The following is an 11,435-nucleotide window of genomic DNA, read 5'->3' on the forward strand; positions in this document are numbered from 1 at the left end:
GCAGCTCAACACCACCTTATCAAGGGCAACTAGGGACAGGCAATAAATGCTGGCCCAGCCAGTGACATCCAGATTGACGAAATACATAAATAGAAATTAACAGCGGACAGTTGCTGAGGTGTCACAGGGATCGGTGCTTGGGGCCCAGCTATTCACAATGCCCTTTAAACATTTGGTTGCGGGAATCAGATATAATATATCCCAGCCTGCTGACAGCACTAACGGATGTTGGATTATGAGTGGGTGAGGAGGATGTAAAAATGCACCAGGAAAACTAAGACAAGTGGAGTGAAAGGGTAAATACGTGACAGATGGAGAACGATGTGGATAGAGGTGACAGTGTGCCCTGTGGTGGAAACGATAAATTGGCAGCCTACCATTTGAAAATGATTGGTGTAAACATGTTGATCTACAAAGGGACGTTTGCTCCTTTTCTTTTGTTTCCTTCTGCTTAAACTTCTGAGGCCCATGCAGCGCAGAGGGTCCTGCAACCAGAAGTCAATACTGGGCATGGCATTGGCACGCTGACCAGTGTACACAGACACTCCAAGTGGAGAGCTGTAACATTGAAAAGGATATGCATCTTGTGCACCAGTCCCTGATAGCAATATTGCAGAAGCAGAACGCAGTGAAGAAGATAAATAATGTGTTGACTTGCATTTCAGGGGGATTTGATTTTAGGAGTAAGAGTGTCTTCCTGCAGCTGTACAGGGCCTTGGTGAGACAACATCCCGAACATTGTGCAGCATTATGTGCAGTTTTGTTCTCCTCACCTAATAAAGGACAAAACTGACATTGAGGGAGAGCAGTGAAGGATGACCAGACTGATCTCTGGGATGACAGGCTTGTTGTGTGAACAGAGGTTGAGGTGACTGGGCCAGTATTCAATGGGGTTCAGGTAAATTGGTTGAGATCTCAGTGAAATATACAAAACTCTGACAGGGTGAGACAGATTGGAAGCAGAGATGATTGTTCCCCTGTCTGGGACGTCTAAAACAAGGGGCCACAGTATTAGATACAGGCAGGTCACACTGCATTGAGATGAGAATAACTGGCTGCACTCACAGACTGGTGAACCTGGGGAATTCGCTCGCACCTGGAAACCGAGACACTGATTATAAGGATTTAGAGACAGTAAAGGGATGATGGGAGAGCAGGGGTACGGTGTGGAAATGAAGGGCCAAGCATCATTACATTGAATTGGGTAGCAAATTCGATGGACCAAACGTACTACTGCACTTCCTATTTAATAGCTTCCCAAGGTTACTCACATTAACAGATATGTAAATCATGTGGAGTAAGTGCATTGAGGAGATTTTTTCCATGAAATAGAATGGGGGACGCTCAATGTGTTGTATGACCTATTCCTTTCCCGCTGTTTCCGTGTAGTCTGTGGAAAAGCTCGATATCTGTTGTCACAAGCTCTGCGATCTTAGGAAGGATGTCTCTGCAGAGTCGACAGGACTGTGTTCCCATTCCCTTTCCGACACTGATACTGAGGACGGATGTTCTATCCGGTTTCATCCTTTCAGACCTCGGAGTAGTTTGATACAAATGAGTGCCTTGATTGGCCGTTTCAGAGACCATTGAAATGTTTATCATATGGCAGAGTCTTTGGAGTCAGTTTTAGGCCAGCCCAGGAAATCACGGGAGATTCACTTCCTAAAAGTACATTGGAGAAGGAAATTCTGTTTACAATCGATATTGGCTTCAAGATCACTGTTACTGACACCAGATTTTAGATCTCGATATTTTATTAATTGTTTTTAACTTTCACTCTCTGTCAGAGCACTAGCCTGGTCTAGATTAGTAATCCAGTGACATTTCCACAACACTATCTCCACATGGGGACCTATCGGAAACCACACTGCGCAGGTTATTTCTGTGCTGTTTGACAGCTCTGTAAAAAAGAACTCCCACCAATTTGACTGCCGTGATGGGATTGAGGGGGTGATAATTGGTCAGATTGTAATTAATACCCTCTTAGGGGAAAGGACAGAGCTGAGTAATTTTCCACATTGCCAGGGAGATGTCAGAGTTGGAGCTCAAATGAAACAGCTTCCGCAGGGACACGGGTGGTTGTGTAGCACAAAGTTTCAATCCAATTGCAGGAATGGTGTCAGGACCCATTGCCTTTGTCGTATCTAATATGTTCAGCTGTTTCTTCATCTCACATGCAGCAAATCGAATTAGTTGAAAACTGGCATCTGTGATTTTGTGGGCATCATGATTAGGGTGAGATGTATCATCGAATCAACACTTCTGGTAGAGGATGGTGCAGGTAAAACATCCTTCTCTTTTACACTGATGTGCAGGTCTGTTCCATTATTTAGGATAGGAATGTTTGTGGAGCCCTCTCCTCCAGTCATTTGTTTAATCACCCATCATCATTTATGACTGAATGTGACAGGACTCCAAGGTTTCGTTCAGATCTGTTGGTCAAGTCTGGTAGCTTTAATGAGTTAGCTTCAGTTTAAGGTTCATGTGATTCTGATTCTGACATGTTCACCCACACTCTTCACTGAGCCATAGATGTTGTTGATGGTAATGGCAGACTGAGGTGTTATCCTGGCAAAATGTTACAGATTGTGGTTGAATGCATGTCTGCTTCTCCCGCTGCTGTGGTCTACAACACTACAAGAATACGCAGTTTCGAACTGCAATATCTGCAATCTGTCCGTTCTGTTCCCCAATTCTCACTGAGACCCATTCACCCATCAGCCCTGCACACAATGGACTAACCTGGTTTCTGATGTGGAAATGCTTCAATTTTCAAACTCTTATTCTGCTGCCGGTCTGTCTCCCCGGGTCTTGCTTCCAATCTGACCCGTTCTGCAAAAGCATTTAACTGATCTTAATTCAAATATTTAATTCACCTGAAACTTTTTCCTTGAGAAACACCATCTTCTGTGTTTCAAGTGAATGTGTTTCCTCTGTTTCTCTCTTTGACCATGACTAAGAGCTCTGTAGTGTCAGTGATGCCAGCCTTATGTAGTTTCAGATCCAGTATATTCTCTAGATTCCCAATCATCTTCACCACATTGTATGCTTTCTCTTTTGTTTTGATGCCTTGTCACTCATGGCTGCCTTGTCCTCCCATGAGTATGTTTCATCTTCTTGGGGTTGCATTTCTGGTATTATCTTCCGAATTATCCCCACAAACTCCTGCTCCTGCTCCTCCATGGTCTTTCCTGCTCAGCTCCCCTTCCAATTAATTCTGGCCAGCTCGTCCCACGTGTCCTTTTAGTTACATTGCTTAATTATAACCAAATTACATCTTGAAGAAAGCATTACGTATAAACTGAAAGAATGAGTTTTGAGAGATGGGCCACGAAGAATAATTGGTGGATTTCTTAACGAGATACAAAGCGAGAACGAGAGAGAGAGGATAAAGATATGGAGACGTGGAAAATGAGAAAACTATATTATCGAAAAAAGTAGATATAGTTCCCTCAATGCTTTGGCAATTCCTGTGTGCTGTGGTCCTTTGTACGTGCACGTACAACAGGGCAATATGTTCAAACGCTGGGTCTGATGTCATAACCTTTCTCTCCAATAATATGACAGACACTAGCTTTGGAAAGCACACAGCAGGCCAACATATTTAATTCCTGGTAGAAAGGGGATTAACTGAAATAAGTTGAGAAACCAGAAACAATAATTTATAACACACACCCTGATAAGAATGTGAGACTAGAGTTGGGAATCCCAGCAGAGGGGGAACGGTGAGAGAAAGGGAAGGTATCACTTCAGATGAGGATCAAATAATGTTTTAATGCTTTCAAAATTTTACCCATCATGTGCATCATTTTTCGTTAACTGTCTCAGTTGTTCATTCAGAATGTGTTGTACACATATGAAGAATGTTACGTATCTGAACACACACTGATTAAACAGTGTATATAAAATCATTTTTCCTCCATTTCACTCTGTCCTGTTGTCGTGCTAGCAGGATATATGAACACCAACTGGCTACCAAAAGACATGGCCCACTATCACTAGTTTCCATTCATACAGAAAAAGAAGGACACCACGTTGACTGTGACAACACACACTTCCTAGGACAAAGCACGCAAGAAAGTTGTTAGAAGTATGACATTTTAGCCAGAAGTACATCAACAAACGCATCAATTTAGATCCTATCTACCTTCCCTTGCGCAAAAAACTGGAAATGACATCACGCACCTTAAGAAACCAAGACCTATAAATAGAAAGACGAGACATACCACCAGTGTGACACCAGAAACTCTCACTAATGATGTTACATAGTCATGGTGACGAAACATCTGAAAACAAACCTTCAAGCTCAGCGAGTTAACATATGTACTTATAAATTGTTAATTTTCTCTTAATAGTGGAATTTGCGACTACGTTGTCACCCATGTTTTAACAGATTACGACGTGAGGTGAGCTTTTCTGGGTGTGTAGTTTTAATTAACTGGGGAATTCAACATCAGCATCGTAACAGTTTGAGGGCTTGTCGCATGGGACATAGACAGATTTGAACAGATTTGCGGTACAAAAGTTTCCAGCAGATTTCAACACTTGGCAGTTAATGACGTAGATATTCAAATAAAACAGGTGAGAAAATTCATTTAATTTTGTTTACTTGTGGTTGGTTAAATTAAAAGAAATGGCTTTTAATATTACTAAAGAGGTGCTGAGGTTTGAAGATGGTCCCCAAATTTGCCAAGAAAGTGTAGAAAGACAAGGGAAGGGCATACTTTTAGAATTAACATGTAGAATAGAATTGGGTTTCACCAGAGACAAAAGGAAAGCTGTAATCATAATGGAGTTGATCAAGCACTTTGGTGTATCAGAGAAACAGGAAATTGCAGTCGAGTTAGGAAAAACTTAAATTGCAAATATGACAACTGGAGTTAGAAGATAAAGAGAGACAGAAAGAGAGAGAGAGAAGATAGAGAAAGAGAGGAAAAAGGAAGAGAGCGAGAATTTGAAATTCAGAAGTTTGGAATTAGATAAGAAAGTTAAATTAGCAGGATGAAGATGAAGGGACAACGTAGGGATGTATACAACTATGTTAATACATTGCCAAATTTCGGTGCGAAAAATGCCAACATCGTTTTTATTTCATTTGCAAAATTGGCTCGGCAGATGGCATGTCCAGTGAACCTATGGGTAATGCAAGTTCAGACTAGGCTGGTGGGTACAGCTTGAGTGGTATGTGCAATGCTGTCACATGAGAGATCAAGAGTTTATGCAGATGTCAAACAAGCTATCTTGAGTGCTTATGAATTGGTATTAGAAGAATATAGACAACGGTTCAGAAATATAGAGACTGAACCAGGTCAGACTTATCTTGAGTCTGAAAGAATTAAACACAGTCATTTTGATAGATGGTTGCTGGCCTTAAAAATGGATAAGACCTGTGAGGCTCGAAGGGAGATTATTCTGCTGGAGGAGTTTAAAGACTCACTTCCAGAGATGGTAAGAATTCATGTGAATGAACAGAAATTTCAAGAAGTGAGAAGCGCGGCAGAAATGGCAGGTAAATATGCATTGATGCATGAGATGAAATTTAGCTTCTGGGAGGATTTTCATCCTGTGAGGGATACAAATTGGGAGAAGGGGAGATCCTGCACTGCACAACATAGAGTAAAGCACACTGGGAATAGTTTACCATGGGTGAAAAAACAAGTCCAAGGGGTTGAAAGGAATTGAAAGGCCTCAGGTGTTCTTACAATAACGTAGTGTAACGTATAAAAATTACAGTGCTGATGGTTTAAGAAGGGCACTGTGAAAAGGAGTTTTCACTGCAGTAAGTTGTGACACACAGTGCTGGGCATTGAAGGAAGACACTTTGGGAAAAGATGTAGTAAAAGACGCTAAGCCAGTGGCATTAGTGAACCTGGTAAAGGAGACCCCAAATGGAGCCGAGGAGCTGCAGGAGAGTGCACAGCCAAGGCAGGGGCTGTGTATGGAGTCAGTGCCTGATCTCTTTAAGAAGTCACCTCCGTAGATAAACCTGACTAAGGAAAAACAGGGTGTGGGGGGAGGACAAGTAGTTATAATTTTCCAAGATACGGGATCTGATCAGTCTCTAATAGTTGAGAAGTAAGGGGCCAGAAAGACACAACAGATCAGACAGCATTCGAAGAGCAGGACAATCGACACATCAGGCATAAACCCATCGTCAGGAATGTGGTGGAGGGACAAGGGGGCTGAAAGATAAATAGGAGGGTAGAAGCAGGGCTGGCCGGAGATTCACTGGGAGGGCAATAGGAAGATATAGGTGGGCGTGATTGTGATATGTCGGAGGGGAAGGTCGAGTCGATAGATGGGAATGAAAATGGACAGTTAGGACAGTTGAAGAGGGCAGTGCTAAGTTGAACGGTTGGGTCTGGATTGAGGCTGGGGGAGGGGAGATTTGGAAATTGATGAAGTCAACGTTGATTCTGTATAGTTTGAGAGTTCCAGCTGTCCTACCGCCTATCCACTTCACCCTCCTCTCCGACCATTCACCATCAGACATCACCTGCATCTACTGATCGCCTTCCAAGTTACCTTCCACCCAGCTCCACCCCCACCCTCCTATTTAATTCTCAATCGCTTTCCCCGTCCATTTCCCCCACTTTCCTGATGAAGGACGTATGCCTGAAACGGCAACTCTCCTGCCCCTCGGATACTGCCGTCATGCTGTGCTTTTCCAGCCCCACACTTTTCAACTCTGATCTCCAGCATCTGCAATCCTCAATTTCCCTCCGCCTCTAATAGTAAGAGCTGGAAGTATTTTCACTCTTTCTGACATGTTACTCAACAGCGTGATAATTTGTGGAATGGGGACAGAAATTAAGCATTCCCCGTGTAACATTTGGTTGGAGTGCCAAATCAAGATTGGGGAAGTAACCGTGAGAGTGAGTGGCAGAGTGTCAGTTCCAGAAATACAGTTTGTTCTTGGGAATGCTTTAGCTGGATCCAAGGTGGGAGAGGCACCCCTTGTGGTGGGCAATTAGAAGAAAAATACGCAGAGATTTTTCCAGACTGTGTAGTAACAAGATCCCACTGTCATAAGTTACAACAGGAAGGAAAAAGTTTAGATAAGATTTGACTTATTGCAATGTTATATATGCGTGCAAAATTAATATGTATGGTATAGCTGAGATTAATACGTTTGCAATTCATAATAATTGGATTAAGAGTTAGAGGAAAAGAAATGAAGTCATCTTTTCATTCTGCTGGTTCATGTTTTTTTTCTGAAGGGGGGAGGTGTATGAAGCCGAAGGTATGTCCGGTCACTTTAAGACAGAACGGGTTTTGCTGAATAGAAAGTACACCCACAGATGCCAGGTGAAGGTCAGCCTTTTCCAAATGTCACCATTTTGGGAAATGGATACATCAGTTTTGGTTGCTGTTTGGACAATTCGAATACAGCCAAAGAGGTTAAATAACGCTCAGGATACCAGAAGCCAACGGAATTTGAATATTATTGTTTGGACACCTGGAAAGCAATCAAATTATGAGAATTATTGTATCAAAGTAAGTATATAAACCCAGCAATTTGGAACTAGAGGGAGAGCCACTGCCATCCAACAGCAGAGTAACTGCTGTACAGCAGGAGTGCTAACTGGCCAGCTCAAACACTTTCTATCAAAGATACATGTCCATGTAAAAGCTACTTGCAGTAAAAGAAACATGACCCAGGTAGATCAGCGGCTGGAAGAGTCAACACAGCGGGGAAGATGGATTCTGTGTGGTATTGAGATTGTAATGTTTAATATATGGGTTGTTGGAACAGCATATGTTTACAGAGTTGGAGTCAGATAGCAAGTAGCTAAGAAAAGAGGGGCTTATATTTGTGAATAGTTGTTGTTTAGTGTTCACTATTAAAGTTAAGAAATAATCTTGTTAATTTTTGTGTAAATAGTGGAATGTAGGAGATCTGTGTCACTCACATTTTAACAGATTACGAGGTGAGGCGAGCTTTTCTGGGTGTTTTGTTTTAATTAACAAAGGAGTTCGACTCTACCTTGTAAATGTCCATCCACGCTAACACCATTTCCCTGCAGTTGGCCGATATCCTTCCAGTCGTTTCCTATCCACATATTTATCCAAATGCTTTTGAAATGTTGCTAATGTACCCCCCCCCAAAAAAAACCACATCCGCTGGCAGCTCATCCACGTACCAGCCCTTTGTGTAAAGCAGTGGCCCCTCAGGTTCCCTTTTATTCCTTCCCCTCTAACCTTAAACTGATCCCCTCTTGTCCTCGATTCTCTAAACTTGGAAAAAGACGCAGAGCATTAACCATATCCATACCCGTCGTGATCTTATACAGCTCTATAAGGACTCCCTCAGTCTCCTACACTCTAAAGAAAAGGTCCTAGCTTGTCTAACCTCTCCCTATAACTCAGACCATTGGGTCCTGGTAATGTCATTGTAAATTTCTTCTGCACTCTTTCTGATTTCATAACATCCTCCCTATAACAAGGTGACAAATACTGAACACAATACTCCAAGTGCGGCCTTACCAAAGTCCTATGTAACTGCAACATAAATTCCAAACTTCTATACTCAATATCCTGCCTGATGAAGGCCAATGTGCCAAAAGCGTTTTTCACTGCCCTGTCTACCTGTGACTCCACTCTTAGAGAACCGTGCAACAGAACACCAAGGTCTCTCTGCCCAGTGCACCCCTTAAGACCCTCCCATTCACCATGAAACTCCTACCTTGATTTGAGTTTCCAAAATGCAAGATATCACACTTCTATTTTAAATTCCATTTGCCATTTCTCGGCCCACTTCCCCATCTGATTAAGGTCTGCTGCAATTTCTGATAAACTTCCTCACTGATCATGCTTCCACTTACTTAAGTGTCATCTGCACACTTACTAATCATACCTTGTACATTCTCAACCAAATAATAGATAACAAACAGCCATGGACCCAGCCTCCTCTCTGACAAGCATCCTTCCACTAAATCCCCTGCTTCCTACCATCAAGTCAACTGTGTATCCAATTGGACAGTTCCCCCAGCATTCCACGTGATGTAACCTTCCTGAGCAGCCTGCTATGTGGAAACGTATCAAAGGCCTTACAGAAATCCATAGAGACTACGTCTACCGCTCTGTCCTCATCAACCATCCTGGTCTAGCAAATTTGGGAAACATGATCTCCCACTCACAAGTCTATGCTGACTGCTCCGAATCAAACCCTGTGGAAGTAATGGGTGCAGTCAATAGTATGTTGTCCTTCATTGTAAGATAATTCGAGTACATAAGTAAAGCGATCTTCCGGCTGTTGTAGAGCCTTGCTGAGAGAGCATTTGGGGCACTCTCTACAGATTTGATCTCCATTGCAAGGAATGATCTCCTTACCACAGACACGGATGATAGTAACATGACGATGGAGTGAAGAAGCTGAGTGTTGAATTGGTAGAGCTGTGAGAGACGAAGAAATGGCGATGCTGAAACACGACGAGTGGCAGCGATCACTTATTTCCAAAAGAGACATTGATAGCGTGAGAAATTCCATACCTAACCCAGGATTGATTGGTTTGCTTTATTGCCACATGTACCTCAGTACAGGGAAACACTTGACTTATGAGCAGTGGAGGCAGATCATAATAAGCATGGCCAGACAGATCATAGGGTGGAAATAGACTTCGACAGAGAAAGGCAGACACTTCACACTGCACAGGACAAGCACTAGACAAGACCAACATGAATAAGATAAGCATTATTTAAACTTAGATATTCCATTCATCAGTCTAACGTGACTTTCCTAATACTTTATATGCCTTAATTAACTCTGCCCACATTAATGTGAAGTCGGCATGGTGCCACAGTGGTTAGCACTGCTGCCTCACAGCGCCAGAGACCCGCGTTCAATTCCCGCCTCAGGCGACTCTCTGTGTGGAGTTGGCACATTCTCCACGTGTCTGCGTGGGTTTCCTCCGGGTGCTACGCTTTCCTCCCACAATCCAAAAATGTGCAGGTTAGGTGAATTGTCCAAGTTAAATTGCCCGTAGTGGTAGGTGAAGGGGTAAATGTAGGGGAATGGGTCTGTGTGGGTTGCGCTTCGGCGGGTTGGTGTGGACTTGTTGGGCTGAAGGGCCTGTTTCCACACTGTAAGTAATCTAATCTAATCGGCAAGTGAACACGTACTGAACATTATGTTGTTCACAATCCCAACAGCAGCCACAATACCTTCCATCTGAAACAGGTAGCCATTCGCACCAGCTTCCGCCCGACATAGAGAACACCAGGCTGTCACCTCGGAGATGCCTTCTTGAGACTTCGTGCAAGACATATGGCTTCCCTTCTCACCGCGAGTAAAGCACTTTAAAGTCCCACGTGTGAATCATGAGCGATGGCGCCACGAGGTACAACATGGAGCAATATGTCTGTGCAGCCTCTGCTCCCATTCTTCATCATGTTAGAGCATCAATTAGGAGACAGTGAAGACTGCCCATGCTGGAGATCAGAGTAGACAGTGATTTGCTGGAAATACACAGCAGGAGAGTCGACGTTTCGGGCATAAGCCATTCATCAGGATCAGCATCAATTACCCCATTCTGACCCTGTGTAAGTGCATTGAGGTGGGAATGGCCTCCTACTGTTCCTATATAAGTGCCTCAACTGACTGAATAGCCTTCTCCTGTTCCTGTATAAGTGACTCAAGGGGCTGAATGGCCTCATTCTGTTTCTGTGTAATTGAGTCAAAGGACGGAATGACTTCTTCCTTGTCCGGTTGCACATGGCCAAGGGCTGGATTTGATTACCCCTGGTTCCTGTTTGACTGTTCGATGTGCTGACAAGTGTGATGATGCTGCAGATTTAAGAGGTTATTTTGTCCTGGTTTCTTTTAAGAGAGAGATTGAACGATTGTTACCAAGCTGGATAGTTAAGACCACTGGGTAAACAGCGAGGGAGGCCTTGGGTTTATTTTAATGCAGCTTGAATGGGTGTAGCCAACTCTCGCAGATTAGGATCTCTGGGTTTTGGTTTCTCAGCAACATCAGAAAATATTGGGGTCTCAATAGAGTTGAAAGCTTCAGTGAATGTCTCTGGGCTGCTACTCTCTCTAAATTTTCTCTTGCTGCTGTTTTTAATTCCTGGATTGGAGAAATGTTTGTGACATTCTGTGTCTGAATATTCCTTTTTACCAAGGGCTGTGTTTATGGGAATTTCCTATATTGGAACAGTTCATTAGTAATAGTACCTAGATCTATCATTCTGTTAACTTGTCCAATAGAATTACGTTATTCTAAATTCCTCTTTCTTTGGTTTCATTTTATCTTCCGTGTTTAAATAAATGGTGTTGGCTTCACATTGAGTATTTTGACCATTGACATTGCATCTGGAACAGACAGTTTACATTTCCTTTAAAATACGATAACATTAGAGTAAAGACTACCGCCTTCAAATATTTTCGAGGCGCTCTGGTGTGGTCCATCACAGGAGACTACTTATTTTCT

The sequence above is a fragment of the Chiloscyllium plagiosum genome, unplaced genomic scaffold (assembly GCF_037043375.1).
Source record: "Chiloscyllium plagiosum isolate Xiang-an unplaced genomic scaffold, Cpla_swu_hap1 HiC_scaffold_44, whole genome shotgun sequence".
Lineage (NCBI taxonomy): Eukaryota > Metazoa > Chordata > Chondrichthyes > Orectolobiformes > Hemiscylliidae > Chiloscyllium > Chiloscyllium plagiosum.